This window comes from Dromaius novaehollandiae, chromosome 1, assembly GCF_036370855.1.
Source record: "Dromaius novaehollandiae isolate bDroNov1 chromosome 1, bDroNov1.hap1, whole genome shotgun sequence".
NCBI classification, from domain to species: Eukaryota; Metazoa; Chordata; class Aves; order Casuariiformes; family Dromaiidae; genus Dromaius; species Dromaius novaehollandiae.
Window position 1 is genome coordinate 56,839,208 of NC_088098.1, and position 20,503 is coordinate 56,859,710.

General features: G+C 43.1%; 1 long non-coding RNA gene across 2 annotated transcripts; it reads right to left on the reverse strand.

The window, feature by feature from the left end:
• Positions 1 to 611: 611 nt before the first annotated feature.
• On the reverse strand, positions 612 to 19,800 carry LOC135328561 (uncharacterized). 2 transcript variants are annotated; one of them, XR_010389574.1, is made up of 7 exons: positions 17,276 to 19,800; positions 15,917 to 16,169; positions 13,301 to 13,572; positions 7,233 to 7,370; positions 5,903 to 5,948; positions 2,026 to 5,339; positions 612 to 1,550 (listed from the first exon to the last, which is right to left on the reverse strand). It is a non-coding gene; the product is annotated as an uncharacterized LOC135328561 (long non-coding RNA). The 2 variants fall into 2 exon arrangements; XR_010389573.1 differs by having other exon boundaries at positions 2,026 to 5,948.
• Between the last annotated feature and the right edge of the window lie 703 nt (positions 19,801 to 20,503).

Genomic DNA, 20,503 nt, shown 5'->3' on the forward strand with positions numbered 1-20,503 from the left:
CAGAGCAGCTCTGCATGTGGCCATCAGCAAGCCTGCTGAAACAGCAGCACAACATTGCTGACCCTTGAATGAATATGACCCACATCTCTTATTCTGGCACCGAACAGGTCAAAGCAGGAATGCAGGAGAAGACAAGTGAAAAAGAGATGTAGTGTCCAGTTTGGAGAACTGCCTGGGATCTTTCAGGGTGTTAAAGGCATCCTGGGCACCTAAGTTACTTGTGTGCTTTAAAGATATAACACACACATGGGGGTGAGATCTTGCTTTCCAGTGAGAGACAAGTCATCATCTCTCCGACCTCATACAGTATTTATCTTCCTGGTACTAACAGTTAGACGCACGCTTGCCACTCTTATCTTTTCTGTTCTTCTGCATAAGGGGATTTTTTTGTTGCTGTTGTTCATCCCTTGCCTGAAGGCCCAGGTGTACGTAGCGCTTTCTTTACATACTGTGCTCAGCTTCAGATGGAAGATCTGTATCTTCATGTTTCTGGTTGCAGCAGAAAGAGTTGTTACTTGAATGCATTCTCTGCTGGAGAATTAATCACCCATAAGCTTTAGAGCATGAAGTGTCCAAAAATACTTTGCCTCCTAGTGCTGGCCTTACTGAAAATGAAAGACACTGCAGAGGTTAAAATCTCATCTTTTTCAAATTTTAATAGCCTTACAATGAAACAGAAAAACTCACATTTGTGTTTTGCCCAGCAACGGAAAGAGAAAACTTCCTCATAAAACCACAGTAATTGGCAGTGGAGAGTCACTGGCAGGTGTAACAACTGAAATAACTTCATACTTACATTTTTACAGTAGAACCGAAAACAAATTAGCAGTGTCCCTGTTAGGTTGCTAAACCAAAATGTAAGCTGAGGAAAAGGCTTTGGTTGGAGAGATGTAATATTGTGACTATTTTTGCTCTCATTTTGTTTTTCATGCATTAAGCGCTTCCTTAATAAATTTTCTTAAGGATGGTCTGCTATGGGTGTATTCAGTAAAGACTGAATTATTAGTATTATTTAGTCTTTATGCTAAATAAATACCTTTCCTTCACTAGAAACAGCATATAAGCAGTTTCTTAACTCTTTTAAAATGGAAAAAATACAACATTCAGCCTTTTCCCATGTAGGAACAGCTGCTTCATTTAGAGTATAGGTTGTTAGATTATGTCTGTCAGTGCAGTAGATGATTATGGATGCAGAAAATAATTGAAGGAAGGTCAAAACATGTACATTTTGTATGCCGTTATTATGAGTATGGTTACTTTTACTGCAGCAGTAACTGAGGTGGACTGCAGCCAGGGTCAGAGTTTCATTGTATTGGATTCAACGTAAACAGAAAAGAGCCCTGAAAAGCGATCATTCTCTTTTATTGCAGAACTTGATTTAAAATGTGAAATATGTCTCCTGAACTTAGGGGCTTCACCCTGTTGGCTAGCAGTTTCATTTTTCCGAGTGTAGGTAGCTGTTGTGAAAAGTCAAAGTTGTGGAGAGAACATCAGCCTCTTAAATCTGGTGCGGTCTCTGGATGCCAGCTGGACTCGACAGGAAACCAGAGCTGGGAGTGCAACAAGACACACATGAGCTTCTGCATGTGCTGGTTTATTTGGTTTATTTCTAGACATGATGAACTGCAGTAACCAAGGTGAAGGCCAAAGCTAGATCTTACAGGGTGCCACCTCCTCGCTAGGATGCCGTGTGTTTGAATAGATCGCTATCACAGATCCGTGCCCGGGAGGGCCAGGGGAGAAAGATTAGGCAAGAACAGAGCTTTTGCAAGTTGGAAATATTAAATCTACCTTGGGGCTTAAAACTGTTTTCCTGAGCAGACAACCCAGATTAAAAGTATGCCAGTAGGAAGGAAGGAAGAGTCATATCCAAGATTTGCTGGAATGGAGTTAGTGGATCCAGTGGCCAACACTATCTTAATAGCAAAAACTGGTTGGAACGAAAAGCCACCCTGATCCACTCAAACACATGTAATTTGTTTACTGCATGTGACAAGACATGCTTACTTAAGTGTGACGTCTCACCTGCAGATGCATCTTGTCTCGTAGAAAGTGAAACTGTCTGCTAGGAATACTGGGTGCCTGTAACACACACGAGAAGGAAGTCAGAGATGTGTATTGGTTGTACGAGATTTTCGGTGATGGTTCAAAAAGTAACAGCTCACGGAAACTACTGAAATACTACTACAGTGCTGCCTAAGTATCCTAATTCCTTTTTATAATACAGCTCACTTCAGAGTTACACCAATACAAATTGAGAGTAAGCAGTAGATTTTTAAGTCTTAGACTGTAAACTGCTTGGAGGTATCTTTTTGTTACATGTGCACACACAGGTTCAAACTGTTATCATAGTATAATTGCACGATAAAAAATGATCAAGACCATGATTTTGCAGATTGCACTTCCAGCTCGTTACTGCAGATGCATGAGAAAACTGGTTCCAGTAGCAGAGCTGTTAATGAGCCAGTCTAAAGTAGCATATGCTTTGTGATTACCTCATGCCCTGTCTCAGTTTAATTAATATTTAAAATTTACATATGGTTATTCAACCATCTGTCTCATCAGTGTTTACAAAGGTGGATAGATTTTATTGTCCTCATTTTATAGATCAGGACACTGGGTCATTTTGGGGCCAAGGGACGAGACTGAAGCCACTCAAGCCCTGAAGCTCTCTGGGTTTGTTGCTCAATCTGTGGGTTGTGTTTCCTCCACACAGTCAAGAGAAGGATTTGGGTAGACGTTGAGAAACCTGGAACAAAATGATTTCAGTAATATTATTCAATAATATTATACCACCATCTAATCAAGTCACCAAAATTTGTTGTAAGGACCACAAAAACCCTTCACATCTGTGGAAGTGCAGTTGCCAATTTCAAAATAAACCTTTGATAAGAAAATTTTCAAAATAATTGAAGCAATTTCTCAGAGTACAAATTAATCTATGCTCTTGAAGAAAAAAATAATCACTTGATAATGGGAAAATTATTGCTCTTCCTATCACACAGTTTTTCTATTATCAGCAATTATTTTGTATTACAGTCTTGCAACTCTTATGAGCGGTCATTAATAGCATGAACAGAGTTTGCTGAAATAAATAAGCCTGGAAAGGTCACATCCCTGCCCTGAATAAATAGGTACAGATGTTAACATTGCTGTTTAGTCTCCAAGGGGTGGTGTGCTGCATAGAAGTGCAGCAACTCTTTTGTAAGGGTTTAGTCTTTTTTGCTGTTCTAAATAATAAGTCCTTCTTCCTGTTCCCCACTTGTGTGCTCTACTTATTTGGGGCATGTATAAGTTTTTTGTTTTGTTTTTCTAAAGGTGGAAAAGTTGGGTATGTGGTTGCCCACTATTCATAGCTTCTAGCCCCTGAAGAAAATTGCTGGCACAGGAACCATCCCCAAAAGATTGACATTTAAGATAACAAGCTATGCTAAGTATTGAGGCAGCTCCTCCAATCTCTCTCTACCATGCCTTATTATGAAATACAAAACATTAACAGGACCAGATTTACGGATCTACGAAACAAAAAGTCCTTCCATGTTTTTGAGGTTGCAAATGAGCCAAAGCAAAAACCCAGGCTGGTAAGGGCGCTGAGCACTTCTTTCCTTTCTTTTGTCTCCCAAGGAGTCTCTGAAGAACTGCATACATACTGTCCAGCAGTTTAATCAGACGTTCAGCTCCCTGCTCTGTTTCCTTATGCTTCCCAGTGGACTGATGGGAGCTCCAAGCATTTGGAAAATCAAGTAGATATCTCCATACTTTGTTACAGCTATTTGATTACCAGTGTATAGATAACCAAGCGCTTTAATAGTCTCTTGGTTCCTTCCAGAGGTGGATAATGTAACAGTAGAACACTCCAGGATCTGTCTTAAGGTCTAGTAAATGGTCTGGGTACTGCTAGCTGTTAGGCAGGAGACCTAGTACTGATTGCCACTGATCACCAGGGCGGACATGTCGCAGTAGTGACATGCCAGAGACTGCTTCTGTTACTACAAATGTTATTACAAATAAAAAATCAATATGAAAAATACAGTTTTATAAACAGGCATGGGAATACTCAAAAATAATAGTTTCATTTCTATTCTGAACTGTAAACCACTTATTTTAAATAAATAAGATATTACTAATACTGCTAAGAAGTGAATACTTGAGGACCCTATGGTTTTCTAATGCTGTGCCTGATCTCTGCCTGCTCACTCCATACCTCTGAGCTGGTATATTGAGGCAATAAAAGGAACATTCAAAAGTAAGGGAAGCCTTTCATTTTCACAAATCCTGCATTCAACCCTGTGAACACTGTCAAAGACAGTCCCAGGGAAATGCCAAACATACGCAATTGCGTCTAAATTTGCATTGTGGTTTTATGGCCTTCTTCTCTATGCGGGGTATAGTTTCCTTACTTCTCCCCATTTCCTCTTCACTCTAATCAAACTCTATTCTTGCTTTAATTTCTTTTTCACTTCAGGAAAAAAATAAAAATAATAATCGTGATGCTGAGGATGGCAGTGGTGTAATTCATCGCTTATATTTTATAGCCTCTGGAGTGGATGCAGACCGGGCGTAGGAGGTGATGTGGGTGGCCAGCCTGGGCTCTCGCAGTGGGGCACGAGGCTGTGCCAGGTTCTCGCATTAGGTCATTTGGAAATTCTTGCTGTTCTGCATGGATTTACCAGCAAGGAGGTGGGGGCAAAAAGGTGGCTGTAGGCTTGGAGTTAGGAGAGCTGATGGAGTTTTTATACTAATGCTTCCTGGGACCCTCGGTGACTTTGCAGTTCTGCAGTCTTTTTCCCTTCATTAATCATATCTCATCACTGACCTATCATTAACCACTTCCCATCATTAACTACATGGATGGCCCTGACCCTATTGCCTAACGCAGATCATGTAGAGTTTAGGCACTAAATAGCAACAATCTTCTCAGCTTGCTTGACTGTGAGTGATCTCTGAACAACACAAGGTATCTAAACTAAAAAAAATTCAGAACTTACTCTGAGTAGAACCATGGAACAGGTAAAGCCTTGCAAGAATGGATTATTCTTGGAAAAATATAGTGCATCATATTCACCGGTCATTATGGGGACAGGGAGTATGAGAGAGATGGCACTATTTGTTAGTATGTAGAATCAAGAGAATTATCAAATATGTAAAAAGGGAATGTTCTGAATACCTGTTGATTATAAAATGAAAATATTTATGATAATTTTGATTATAAACTGCAAACATGCTCTCTAAATCACACCCTAGTATTTCCAAGCAAAAGCACCCAAGACAGTCCCATCTGTGTACAGAAAAAATCACATACCCTGGTTGGTGCTGTTGCATCAGTGCTGACATCGCATCTGGAGCAATACCGTGGAGAAGAAATCAGTTCTTTATGAATGTTAAAAGCTCAGGAGTCATAAGGCAAGTAAAGGCAAGTAAAACCTGCTCAACATTGGGTATTTTTTTTTTAAGTCTCGGAGGTCCATATCAAGTTTTGAAAGGCTGAGCCTTGCAGTGCTGAAATAAAAAGTACTGTCTACAGCTGCAACCTGAGGTTTCCTCAAAGACTTTGATGTGAACTGGAAAGTCCCTACGCAGCTGCTGTCTCTCTGCTTTGGTCTCACAAAAAAGAAGTGAGACGACAGGGTGGGTCCATCCATTTCTTGTCAGGTTTTCTGCTAGACAGCAGAGGCTCAGAGAGAGCAGGGCCCACACTCAACCAGCTCTGCATAAACTGAGGGATGAGCCTAGCAAGAAGCCTTCTTCTCCCCCTCTGGACCTTGAGTTCGGCCCAGGAAAGAAGGACAAGCAATGGTGAGGACCCAGGCCCAGTTTTTATTTCCTGATTCCTTGGTCCACCACTATAGGGTAGATCAGTTAAGGGTCTCTGCCAGCATACATACATTAAGGTAGAGCTTACCTTTTGATATCATGCTCCAAGCTGAATTATCAGCTTCTGCAGGAACCTGCTGAGAGAAGAGACCCTAAAGTACCTGTGAAATATTTCTAAAATTCATGATGGTTTAACCACTGCAAATGATTGGAATCTACACTATCCCATGCTGCTGTTCTTTGTACTTCTAACACTGAAGAAGATACTCTCAGCTGGCTCTGATGGAGCTCTGCCAGTCTGGGTTGCTCTGTGTTTCACCCAGTCCCTCCTGGGCACCTCCTGAGAGAGCTCCAGACTCCCTTCTGGAGCAAGCTGAGCTGTTCCCCTCAAAAAGAGAGCTGGTTTCTCCCAGCTACGTTTGACAGGATAGTTCACTGCAGGGCCTACTCCTGGCAGACCGTACGGTGTCAACCACGCCAACTGTGGCTCAGATGCCATCCCGGCAGACCTGCCATCCTCAAATGCCTTCATACCACCCCTCAGAGCAGGCCACACACCCTTGGCTATAAAGTTGCTGCTCCAGCAGGCTGTGAGAGAGCCCCCTCAGTATTTGGGGCATGTTGAACTCCAAAATCTCTCTCTGTTTCTGACACACACACACACACACACACATCAGTGCAGTCCACAGAGGACACTTATAGTTGCTTGTTAGAAAACCCCTGTCCATCTTGGCTGGCTAAAGAGAGATTAAATCTTCCAGGTAAAAGCTGGCTTTGCCACACAGCACCCTCTATGTGTAGCATTACATGTATCAAATAAAACAAGTCTCATGGCTATAAACTTGCATGAAGATTTGCACACCTAAGCACGATACTGAGTAAAAGTACTTCCCAACTGCAAGCACAGATGCTTTTTTTCTAATCTAACTAAGCCCTGATGACATAAAGCATTAAATAGACCTAATACTTGAGCAGAGACATGCACGTTAAGGCAAATGTGGCTAATATAATGCTAGCTGGATTCTTCTTTTATTTACGTGTGTCTGAATATGGAATAATTTAACTGGATCCTGCCGATACATGAAATGAGATCTGGCCTTCCACATCCATCTTCAAAGACAGCAGCAACAGTTGCTAGGGGTCATGGGTTTTATCAAGCCAGCAGATGGCATTCGTACACTTTTCTCCGCTCCACACCTCCTTTCGGAAGCAGCGCATTACGTTTTCCCTGTATTAGTGCAGACTAAGTCCCTTGCACAAGGATATCTTCCAGATTGGTAAGGACCTTAGCTTTTGTAAGAGTAGGAGTATTTCTTGTACCCTGTCCAACCTGATGAATTACTGGACTGGGAAGATTAGAAATATTATCCCAGAGATTAAAATATAATTAGATCGCACAGAAATAAACTACTACGTACAATCTGCCATTTCCATAACACTTGGATGAAAGTTGGGAAGTTTCCAAGCAGCTGCTGTCTCTTACTCTTTCATGTGACCTTTTCAGAGCCGTTTCATTATTCTGCAGTTCCCCAGACTGAGCAGAGCATATACATTATCTAGGAAAAAAAAAAAAAAAGAGATTTTACAAACTGGACAAGATAATTGCTTCATTTATCTAATATTACCACGGCCAGTTTGTTCGGAGGAAACCAGCATGAAGGTGCCTTAAAGCCAGCTCTTCAAGTGTGAATGTGAGACCAGAAAAGATACTGCTCGGTTCCTGATTTTTTTAAGGTTCACAGAAGATAGCAGGAAATAGCTGAGGTTTGACTGTCCACCTCATTTCGGCTTGCATACCAGTGACTCTCAGTGATAGGAATTAAGTGTTAATACGTTTGTAACATGACAGGGAATGCTGGTGTGCATTTAAAAGCAAAATGATTGATGAGCCTCACAGAATACTGAAACCCAAAATAAGGATTTGAAGTACTTTCAAAGGACATATGAATATACATGTATTTCTGTCTTATGTACATCTTGTAAAAGACCCAGTAATGGGGGAGAGCTATCTTTTATAGTAATACTGGGCCTAAATTATTCCTGCTGTCTTCTGAGAGTGAAGATTAACTTTAGTGAGTTCAAGATTAGGCTGTAGGTGAGTAGAGCTCACAGTACTATGAGAGCCGAATGGTGGACTGGAGGAAAAGATCCCTCAGACCTCCATATGATGTGCACTGGTAAACCTAGTATTACTTTAAAAGATTTAAATGGAAAACCTGTGACGGAAATGAAACCGAATAGTGCAGTACTTCCGTATATAGCTAGATGGCTGTAATGACACACTAGAACGTCTAGATTTGCTAATTCATTGAGGATCCTGCTTTTATTTTATATTTGCCTTCATATAAAACAAACTTTTCTGTATTCATTTTCTTGACATTTTTAATATATACAAACTCCACCTATTTTTGTTATGCAGTTCTGCTAAATTAATTTTGGCAGCTTTAAAATTTTTATCAACTGATTTTGGGCAATAAAAATTTTAAGCTGAGAACATATTTCATTTTTAAGTAAAATGTTTAGACCTTATATCCTCCACTTAGCTGCTGCTTCCACTACAGAAATACATGGCAACATTCAAAAATTTTAAGAAACATAGAGAAACTTTTAGAAACATATCTTTTTAAGAAAAGAATTTTACTAGCAGGCCACCTGCTTTTGATCATCCATTTATAACTTACAAAATATTATCTCTTAGGAATTCCAGAATTATAGTTAGGCAGTTAGCTGGCACAGAAGAAAGCTTGGCAAAAAACAAGAGAAGCGTTGGCGGGAGTTTTGGGGGGGAAACGGCTTCTTAGTAGCCACATAGGCATTTCAAAACTTTTTTTTTTGGGGGGGGGGCCGTTCTGTGAGTGTGTTGGTTTAAAAGATTAAAGTTTGCAGTCCCTACTGAGAGGAGAGTCCTTGCTAAAGTCTGTATACCAAAGCTGGCTGTGAATTGAAGAACTGTTGTAATTAGATTACTGTAAATACAATAAGAAACTCACTCCTGGTGGTCTGAGGAGGGGTGTCATAGGGCACTGGAGAATTGTGTTGGCAGGATTTGGGACAGTTTGACTGAAAGCAGAGAACACAATCTCAAAATCCTTTTAATCTTTTTTTTCAGTTCTTTGGGGATTTGTTTGTCATTAAGTAACAGTCAAAAGATTAAGGAAGTATAAAATGATATTAAAGCTCACAAGTACTTCTATAAAACTATCGGTGCTAGTGTAGTCTTCAGCAGGGATCGCTTCTGCCAACACTTTCTAGAGCCACACAAAATTAAAAGAAAAGTGGCAAACACACGCAAAAGCAAACGCTACGAATACGGGCTGGAATAGTCCTTTTCTGCTACTGCTTCTAAAGCACAGTCTTCCCAAGTGCTGTGGCTGTTGCTATGTGTCTGGGCTCCACAAGCTTAAACTTTGCGTGGCCCATGCTAAACTAATTTGAGTCAATTTGTCTACATCATTTCAACAATCGTCCTGTGCATTTTGAACCGTACATACAACACTGCATGATAAAGGCCCACCGAGCAGATGCCGACTGCTCATTCTGCCGTGGTCTAGCTGTTGCTAGTTCTTCACCATGGTTTCTCCATATCCTAGTGACAATGTTAGTTTTTCGATGGTGAGGTTAAGTCTGTGCCTGGCTAGTTAAGACTTTTCTTTACAGAGGACAGCTTCTATAACAACTGCCAGCTCTAAGTATGACCTTTAAAAACGAAATGAGGGAGTGTTAACTGGAGTATTTTTTTTTAATCTCCCAAGGGAGTTCAAAGGAATACAAGGAGATTTTGCAAGTTTTAAGCCAGCACAAGAAAGAGGCACCAATATCAGAAGCTGTTATCATAGAAAAGCTGCTCTAAATTGCTTATGATTAAATAGTATAAATATAAGGAGTTTTGACTCATTTTTAAGCATGCACTTTGTAAGACAGCTTTGGCTTTGGAACTGAAATCAAACAAGAATAAAAAATTAAAACAGCTCCACTCTGTGCCTAGGTAGTATTATGGGGCTGATCCTAGGCTGGTGCAAATCAGCAGCTGCAGGGGGAATTAGCTGAGTTATTCCATTTTCTAACAGCTAAGGATTTAGTCTTTGAGTGTAGAGCATCTTGTTTCGAAAACTCCGGTATTTCATGACTAAAAGAGCCAGAAGGAGCAGTAAAAAAAAAGTCTACTTCATTCTTATGCATGATAAATCCCTGCAAGAGGTATTGAAATGTATTTGTTCTGTAGTGAGAGAAAACCTATAAGTAACGTTTTTATTGTTCTGATTCTGGATTGGTCTGATAGTTTCTCTGGAAGTCTTTACTGAAAACAGATTACCTGGTGAGTCCTGCCAATTTGGAGCCTGTGTAACTCCAAGGACAGGCAGAGCAGAGGTACCCTGTTACTGCCTTGCTGGGGACAAAGCTGTTCCTCTCTTTCTTCTGGCAAATAGCTGAGGATTTTTATGAGACCTGCTAAAAATGATACTATTTTCCCATAGCAAACTTTGGAATAAATTTCATTTTTGACAGTGTTTCCAAAACTTGATAATTCTATCCAATTGACAAAAGCTGAGTTGGGGTTAAACCTTAGTGTTTTAGAGTTTTTTTTTTTTTTCCTCTACTTCTTTTTAACCCACGACTGTTAGGGTAGCCCCCTCTGTGTTAACCAAGATTGTATTTTGATGAAAAACAGGCAGGAAAATATTGCCCAAGGAGTCGCTTTTCCCATCACAGAAAAATGTCAGTGAAAATCTTTCAGCGAGGTCCAGTTTTTGTCAGATGTTTCAACAGAGAGGCTTTTTTTAGTGTTGGGTCTCCAGATGATAAAACCAGAGAGGTAGGAAACATGGGCAGCTCTGTTTACTATTGCTCGTGTGGCTCTTTTTTTAATTCCCATGCTCCAGGTGGGTGTTCATTGCACTCTGATTTGAATTTTAGATTCAAATTAAAGTCCCGTACTGAAAAATAAAAGAAGTCCCTTGAAGCAGCAGTGCAGAGAGGCCTCATTAAAGCAGCCTGATTCCTCTTCCAAGGGGCAGCTGCCTGCCTGGGACAGACCCCATCAAGCTCTGTTGTGCGCTGACCCTTCTACCATAAGGACAGTTGAGAGGTGGGACAGCCGAAAGATGAATTGTGCTACACTCTGGCAGCCTCTAGGTATGCGGCAGACCTGAAATCTCTCAGAAAGTGACTATACTACAGGAGCTCGCAGACTAAACCCTGGCTTCCCCTGTGCAAAGATACTCTAAAACCTCTCTTTTCGGGTGAGCGGAGCAGAACTAAGGTGCACATGAAGATCTGGACCGGGCTTTCTAACAGCGCTACAGCTAGTAAAGACTGACTCTGAGTTCAGTGCAGCACAGGGCTGCATTTTAGAAAAGATGGGTCTCAATTTTGGCTCCCCGCTGATGATCGTGTTCTGGAAGTGCTGTAGCATTACTATTTACTGTAGCATTGCTAATTACTGTAGTACTTCCATTTTTGCCTGGGATGGACATGCTAGAAATTAATGGGGCCACAGGAAGAGTCAGGCTTCTGTATTAGATCCAGGAGGACAACATGTCTGCCACTACCGATATAATTAAAAGCAGTATCAGGAATAAACCTGAATTTAGAAAACACAGGTTTATCAGATAAATATAGGAGGATGGTAAGTGTCTAAAGCTAGTAAAGGACTTGGATGCTGCACCAGCTGTTGGGCACCTGAGCTCCCAAGGGTCACCTGCAGCTCTAGCCTAAGCCCAGACTCTACAAGGCCTCCGAGGGTTCAGGCCTTAAGCATGAGTCACAGAAAACAGGGATCTTCCTACATTTTTCAGCAGGGTAACTGAAGAGAGAAAAGTGTGTTAAATCCCACCCTATTTTGAGCACAGATGTCATAAGGAGTATAATTGGCTTCATGTTAGGGCCAGATTACATGTCCTCCGGAGGCCACTTCTGGGCCATGTTGTATGATCTACTTCAGCACTACAAGAACAAATCTACATCCACTTTTGGTTCGAAGGACAGGTACTCCCCTGATAATAAGTGCTTTTATTCCAAAGTATTATATAATATACAAAATACACATTAGCAAGCACTGCCTTTCAGACAACTGATACCACTGGAGTCACAGTAAAAGATGGCCACACTGATGATCAGGGAAATCACATGAGCAACTTTCCCCTCCAAGAACCACGTGGGCACATTTTTTACCTCATGAAGGCACTTATTTATAAAGTTCTTTCCCCCAGCTCAGTTTTCCAGGCAGTAGATCACAGATAGGGGAGCAAAAGTAGAGATTAATATAGCAGGAATTACGTGATTAATTATCAACCAACAAATTATGCAACTTCTGTAAAACTTCTCAAAGCAAAAGTGTCTGGTCCTCAGTGCTCTACGGGGAGCTGGCAGGACCCACCCAACTGTCACTCCCTGACTTTTTCTGTCTCACCTGCAAATGGTTTATCCGCAGAGGGGCAGGAATGGAGCATCCCACCAGGAAAGCTGCCAGCACCAGGAATTCATCAACATCAGCGAAGTTCAGCTGAAGAAGGCAACCAGTCAAATGCCAGATTTTTCCCAAAAATTGAAGAACTCCCAGTAGGGAGCCATGGGCCGTCACAGCCAGCCTCAAATGATGCTTTGTTAAAGCAGCTCAGGAGGAAGCAGTGCTGTGAAAACGCCAAAGAAGGGTTGGCTTTGCTCTCTCCTCTGAGGCTCAGGCTGTCCTCCTGCCACTATATTTTAGCAGGCATGAAAAAAAAAATGGAACGAATCTATCTGTTGTAAAATGATAAAAAATAAAAGGCAAAGACTAAGGATGGATAAGGACAGAGGGGTATCTTTTAGGAGTTTCCAAATAGGGGCGCAGAAGATGAAGGTGTCTAAAAGAGTCTTTTCATGCATTTTTGTGGACCTGGTGAAGGCAGCCAGGGTTGGTGCCACACATTGACAGAGGACTAAGCTCATTAACTTGGTAAGCCACCTGAGGGGACACATGGGATCCCAAGACCACAATGCTTTGGATTTTGGGGAGCCCAGCATGGCCATTGAAGCAGAGGCCCAGCATTAGGGAAAACAGGCACCAAGAATTTAGCCATAAGCTCAAGTTAAGCAAGGATTTCAGCAACAAGCTGCGTCCGTCACTCGGCAAAGCTTAAGTTTATGCCTTGAGCAAATTCTTAAAGTGCTTTTCTCCCAGCTCGGCAGTCTGCCATTCAGGCCCCACAGACAGAGCTGGCTAGAAACTGCTGGTCTCCTCACACATCCCCACACGGAGACCTCCCATAGGATCTTCTGGGGGAAATGGAGATCATGAGCCACAATGGGGAGGGTGCCCCAATGCCAGGAGCAAGACAAAGAGCACAGCCGGATACCAGGAGTGAAGCTCGCAGTATAACCCCAGGCAGGAGGTGCACAGGACAACCCAGACTAATTAGCGGAAGTAGCCAAGCCTGCCAGTGGGTGGAGGCACCATCAGATGGGATATCGAAGGTAGCCCTGCATCTCCAAACTACAGGGAAATTACCTCTTGGTGGTGTCTGATGGGGCTGACATGCAAAAACTGCAGTTTGAATCCCCCGTTCTCATTGGAAAGCTCTCCTGGCCTGGAGAAGATCACCTGCTGGGCATCACCTGCTGGCCATCATGGCTGCCTGCCTTGTGGAGCAGGGGCAGGAGTCTCTCGGTGGCTCTTGGCGTGGGGCGCCCCAGGAGCACAGATGAAAATGGGACACAAGCCCCCCGACTGTGGTTCCTCGGAGGCATGGTCACACATTCAAATGGAGGCAGTTCCCCTTCCTGCCAAAAAATGAAAACATTTTCATCTATGAAAAGGGAATCTGTTTTCACGGAAATTTGCCCTTCTTAATGAGAATTTCCACTCTGAAACTTTCACAAAAAATTGGGTTTTCATCAATTAAGATTTTTCACCTTGCCCTGTCTAGCGCCTTCGCTGTGATCCCCACAATGAGTAGCAACTTGTTACGTGAGCAGTGCCACTGTCTCATAGACATAACCATGAAGAGCAGATGGTGCTACTATGGTAAGTCAAGTTAGCAGAATCTGGTTTTATAAAACTTTGAACTAGCAATTTAACCATTTGGTGCCACTCCCTTTGCAGTCATAAAGTGAGCATAATACTATGGAGTTACAATAAGGCTAGACTGCTAATTTCTTTAATATCTTTAATATGCTTTGGCACAGGCTAAATCTGAAACTGTACCTAATCTTTGGAGCCAAGCAGTCCTAACTCCTCCCAGGACTTGGAGAGCAAATCTCTTGCAGAAAATTCCAGACTAACTGAAGAATCACAGTTGCAGACTTGGTGAACACCAAAGCCAAGAAACCAAATAAGCTGGAATGCTCCATGTTTTTCTATTTTTACTGCTGAGGTGATGAGGGAAAATGGAAGAAGGATTAAGACACTTTGAGCCTGTTCGAAGGGCAGGGAACATTATTTTGCCTATACCTGAAGTCTGGGGCATTTACTGGCCACTGCCACTGCTTTGTCTTGGTCCAACAGTCTAAGCCAGTTTTAAGAAAAATACATGTTTGTGGAATTTGAAATTTTTTTTGACATCCCTTGGTCTTGATGCTAAGCTTTGACAGGGTATAACACTGTGTTCCCAAGCACTAGCCAGAGTGTGTCCAGCACAGTAGAGCAACTGTGTTTTTTTGTGCTACATGCTGAGTACCAATGCTGGTTTTATTAATGCAAACAACCCCTCATATTTGAACTGTGTAAACTGTTTCTAACAGATCCTTTCCCCTCTTTGTTCAAACAAACAATGGCCTTTGGAAATTTATTGTAATGCTGCCAAGACCAAACTGTTATTTAATTTAACAAATGAATAATTCTCTCTTCCAAATCCCCTTTAGCTCTGCACATATATTACTTAATAGCTTATCTATATGCCCATCAAATTTTACTCCTCTGAAAAAATACAATGACCGACCTCTTGCCTGTACTGCAGATTAGTAGAGGGAAAAGTGGGATATGTCTCCTTTCTTCATTCCCATCTTTCCATCCATAGCAAGAAAATACTTTGGTTTTCTATAGAGACATTTAGCAGCATTATTTGGATATGAGATATCAAATCTGGAGTTGCCTCCAGGAGGACATTTGTAAGAGTGAATGAAACACAGGAAACATTTGCATCAATAACTCCTGCTCATAGAATAAACTGTTGAGTTATTTTATAGGGTTTGACTTAAAAATGACTCCATTCCTTTCTTTTGTTTTATGCTTTTGTGATTCATGTTGATGTGTGTCAGTTAACTCTTTAAAGACCCCCGCATTGCATGTTTGTGCATGTGAGTAGCTACATGGGGGAAGCAGAGAAAAGAAGCAGGCAGAAGAAGGGAAAAGGCATAGAAGACAGTTTCCTCTGGGCCACCTGTTTTGAGAGGTCAAATCTGTCCCTACCTCCTTCTCTTGCATCGCACCCTACAACCCTCAGTCAGAGCGTCAGGTTTTTCTCAGCCTGCCCTAGACCTGACCAACTTCCTGCAGGTGGAGAAGAGCCCCAGCAGTGAGGGCTGAGCTTGAAAGATGAGTGCACGGCTTCAACAGAAGAACAGCAAAGCCAAGTATACGATCCCTGCAGCCCTCCCAGGTCTTACAAATGCTCGCTCCTCAGGGACTCATCCTGAAGAGGGCCCATAGGCAAATACTGAAGGGGGAAGTGAGTGCGGGGGTGCATAGCACCATCACAAGCATTAGACCCCATTAACATGAATGGGAAGACACTGTTTCAGGCTCTCTGCAAACTCGGACATCACAGTGTAGACTACCGTGTATCACATCTTCAGGGATTTTTCAATGCCAGTGATGACACCTTCCCCTCGCACCACTACATTTTCATGATTTCTGCAAGAAATTTCCTGACTGATGGCTTCCTTCAGGAGCAAGTGATGATAGCCTATGTATATTATGTATACATATATATGCATATGAGTGTATATATATATATATGCATATTATGTATATTATAATGTATTCTAGATACTAGGATTGTCAAAACTATCATGACTGTCAGAAACATTTTCACTGCAAACCAAGCGCTGAACAGCAAGGCATGCCATGAGCGGACACCCGTCGCAGAGCGCTCTGCTTTGCAGCAGCACGGTAATTGCCCCTCACCAGCGCAGGGGTCCTTCTTTTCTTGGAGGACTGATGTGCTTCCTCACCCTCCTTCACCACGGCAGCTCTGCTGAGACGTGTGGCCAAGCTGCAGTGTGGTTCAGCGATGATCTAATGGGGCTGATGAGATGCCTACACAAGCCAGTGGGAGTTTTTCCGGTGATTCCAGTGGCTTTTGAGTTAGGCATCTGTGGATGAAGGTAGGCAGGAAGGGATGGAAGTGCTGGTCCAGCTGGATAACCCCTCTGCTTGTCTGAGGGCAAAAAACAATGAGGAAAAAAAAGTGATTAGGAAGAGGATAGGGTGAACAGAGAAGAGCAATTCGGTTCAGCTTGGCGAGAGCTGGTTACCTCCAATATGGGAGCCTGTTTGGCCAACATAGCTTCACTTAGTGATGGATCAGGAATCCTGCATCTTCCCTTGCTTTACAAAAATTACCAGTGGGGCTGAAGACAATGGAAAGCAGGAGCTGGACTACTTTGCAAGTACTTCAGGTATCAGCCTTGAGAGTGCAAACAGGCATCTACGTGGGCCCAGAGTGCAGTTAGCATCAGGGAAGCCTGCCGGATACGGACAGCACTTCAGCCACCAAACTGCAGTTTTGCCTCTCTGGCTGCTTCTCAGTCCTGGGCTGACTTCTAGATTCATTCAGCCTCACTCCCCAAATACTCAGATCTACAGAAAACATTTTCCAAGGACTTCTAGACTTTCACTCAAAAATGCTATTGTTTTAAAAAGCAACTTTCAAATAAATAAAACTATGAAATAGTATTAGAGGATATACAGTAGGACCTACCATGTCAAATTATAAATAAGCTGAAAACATTTAACTGAGAACAGAGCCCCCCCTGCCCCTCCCAGCCCTGTAAAAGGCAGCATTAGAAACATTCTTGTATTTAGGTAAAAATGTGAGGCCTAAGCAGTTAAAAGGCAATGTGTTCTAAAGCCTCCCTAATCTATTTTCCTCCAATTCTTTCCACCTCTAAGAAGCTTGTGGAGTTAGTTGCCGATTAACATTCAGGAAGATTGTACTCTGTCTCCAGTTCATTGCTCTCTTGTTGGCTTATTGTTATTCAGAGCCCATTTATTGTAGATGAGCCATTCATTTTCCTCTAATTGGATGGGATTGGATTTCACTTTCATTGTTGGATGCATTGAAAACCCGGGAGGGGCTGCAGGGATCAGACCAGGGCTGGGGAGACTTAACTGAGCACAAAGTTTAGATTGCAGCTGAAAGAAGCTGCAATTTTTTTTAACATGCAAATGCCTCACTGCTAGATTTGCAAGGTCTCCCTCATGATCTTGAATACCTTATTGCGTAACATATATTAAGTGTTTTCATTTTATTCAGTTCCTTACCAAAGCACTCATCGCACTGGGATTGCTGGGAGGATTTCTGAGCCTCAGAAATGCAGCAAAGGCTTTGCACCGATGTCCCTCCTGTCAGGTTCCAGCTGGCTTTCTGACACTCTCCCAAACGTTTGGATTAAATCCTTTCACAGTGTCCAGATAGTGCACTGTAACATCCTCCCCTGGAAAAACTGCTCATATTCATTTGGGGTAACACAAGGGTCTGCAAGGAGAAGGTATTTTGGAGGCTGCAACCTGCAGCTATTCACACCACAAATTGCTCCAGCAGCTGCTCCATCCCCACCTAAGGGCAAACCGAAGCCTGGCGAGCCTGCCCAGCGCTGAACCACAGCGTGGTTTTGTGCTAGAGACACAAGCCTGGATCGAATCCATCTCTCCCAGGCATCACATAACTCACCCTGAAGTGTTGGCAGTAGAATTAAAAATACGCACCCAGATGTGTCGCTAAGTTTGTGAGTCTCTGTGCTGCGTGGAGCTTCCTTCCCATTCAGAAATATGGGATGGATGCAGCCACGGGGCAGACAGCGAACGGCACAGCGGGACCCGGCTCCTCGGTCGTAGCCCCTCGTGCCTCACCGCGCACAGCTCAGAGGGTATGGGGGAGAGAAAACACACTGAATTGAACGATTTAACCATCTGAAAAATAGGCATCTAATCTGCTCCAGGAGCCAGCGGGGAGGCTGGTGCCTCTGGAGGGCGAGCGATGCCTCCCAAGCGGCTCTCTGGTGAGGAGAAGTGAGCAGGCGACTGGCGAGACGCAGCCCCAGGCTTCCGGGTGAACAGCACTCGGTGGCCACCTCCAATACTGGTGTTGTGAGAATTGGGCTTAGTTCATACCCCTGGCAGCCCTGTCCTGTGGCGCACAGCCCTGAGCTTTCCCTAAACCTCCCAAAATCCCCCTCTCATCACTTTGGCTGGCGAGATAAACCCGGAGGCTGGTTTTCGGTGTCTGGTGCTGAGAGACAGAAGTTGGAGGGGGAGAAAAGGCGCAGGGAGCCAGTGTGACAAAATTACTCTGGTTTGTTGGGACAGGTAACATCTGGGCCTCCTACAGATGTGTGCCTGATGGCTTGCTGCGGGCGCTAGTCAAACTGCGGCATTTTCACGGGAAATTCTTCAGCAAATTGGAAGTGTATATTTGAGTCTTTCCCTCAGCAGGGACCCATTTTGCGCCTCTCTTTTCTTCTAGACCGTGGATTTTCACTAAACATGCAGGAATGTCATATCTTTGACGCCTTTACTGTGCTGTCAAATACAGCTGAAATTGGTCAAAAGGTTTAAAAGTTGCTGGAGGGGACATAGGGAAGTCATGGAAACACATGTGTACCTATAGACAGCGATGGTGTGATTGGAAAGGGGATTATGAGAAGGACAAGACAATTATCAAAGAAGTTCAGCTGCAAAACATACTTCTTCCTACCATTAGCTTTTCAAAATTGCTGTTTGCCAGAGAGACGCATTGTCACCCAGGGAGTGCTGCAGGTGATCTACGCACTCACAAAATAAAGAGAGGCCCAAACCCAATCTCTGTTAGGTAGCAGTGCCCTCCCAGAAGGACCTGCTGCCCACCAACACTAGAACCAACAGAACTCATTTCCTGCAGATCTGTGCCCAATACCCTGCTGACTTCTAAGAAGGTGCTAGCTCAGTCCAAAGCCAAAACTGCTTGAAGGTATTTATTAGTTTCTTTTTCATGTGGATCATCTGTTGTTTTATAAAGGCTAAGCACACACCTGAATCCTTCCTTCCCCTCTACCTGCCTCCTTTAGTTAAATTTGAGATGACTTGATACCTCTGAGAACTCCTCCCATCTGCCAAATTTAGTGAATGCAGACCAGCAGTGACCACAGGTGACTGGCAGAGGGGCAGAGAGACCAATGCATCAGGTAGGTTAAAAATAAGGCAATTAACCACAGGCCCAATGATCAAGCCCTGGCTGAAACACAAAACATTTACAATATTAATCGTTGAAACAAGTGAACAGGATAAAGTGCAAAGGTGCCTTCTGCAGCACCACCATTCGAGGCTGATGTGGGATCCCCATGCCCAAGCACACACGAGGAGAGACACAACGGAGATGTCTCCTCTGCACAGCCACCCCTCACAGACATCTCAGCAAATTCTCACACCAGGCCAACACTCAAGGCATAGCAAAGATTTGGCAAATATGTTGGAATAACCTCAGCAGAAACCCATGTGCTTCAAGGACAAACTGAAGTTAATAAAATATTAAAAACAAGGGATAAAATGTGACCTGTTCCTTGCTGGGATTTTTTTGTTTAATTAGGCTATGGGAGACACCATATACATAAGGCTTTGACATCAGTTCCTGCATTACAGATAAGTGGTATGAAGCACAGACCTTTTAGGGGTCCTGCAGGCTCCCACTCTATAGCACATCTAACACCAATGTGGCATCAGACCCAGCTGTCTAGATTTGAAGACAAGCTGATGAGTGAAAGGCCTCAGGTGACAGCAAGTCTACTAGACCTCAGTCTATCACTTCAATGCCCAATTACACACATACATAAAATATTATACTTTGTTTTGTGAGCTCCATTAAATATATAAAGGTTTACATACCTTCTTCCTACAGAGGTATTCAGTCATTGTCAACCTCTGGCTTGTAGTGACTCCAGGGGTCTCTGGGCCCCTATTAACCAGTCTGTAAATGGTAATTAAACAAAGCATGTCCACGAGCTCAACAGCCAATATCCTGCGTTTGCACCTCCCCTGGAAAATTCTGGTGGTCTGCAAATCAAAAATTACAAAAAACATCTGCTCTGGCTCAAACACAAGTCTCCTCTATCTTCCCCCGAGTATGCTAAATAGCAGTCTTAAATTGTCTCACTGGACTTCTCAAACCTCTGCAGTTCTGTAAGTTATGGGCACTAAAGCTGGCCACAGTCATGGTTGCATCAGTACAGCGAGGAAGGGACATCACCTCTTTGCTCCTGGCAGCGCCTTCCTGTACTGTCTGTTCAGAGATTACAGAGCATCTTTGGGCCCCGGCGTGGCAGGAGCCGCTGTTCTTCCTTGGACCCATGTGAGCACCGAAGTCGTTCTGGAGCACACAGCTCCTGGGACATAGATCCTGCTCCGTAAACTGCTCCCTGCCTTCTCCTTGTGATAGCTCAACATGGCTGCATCCAGTTTACCCAAGTAACTCCTGTGACTCTGCATAACTCATCTGCTTTGACTGTTACTCACCAACTT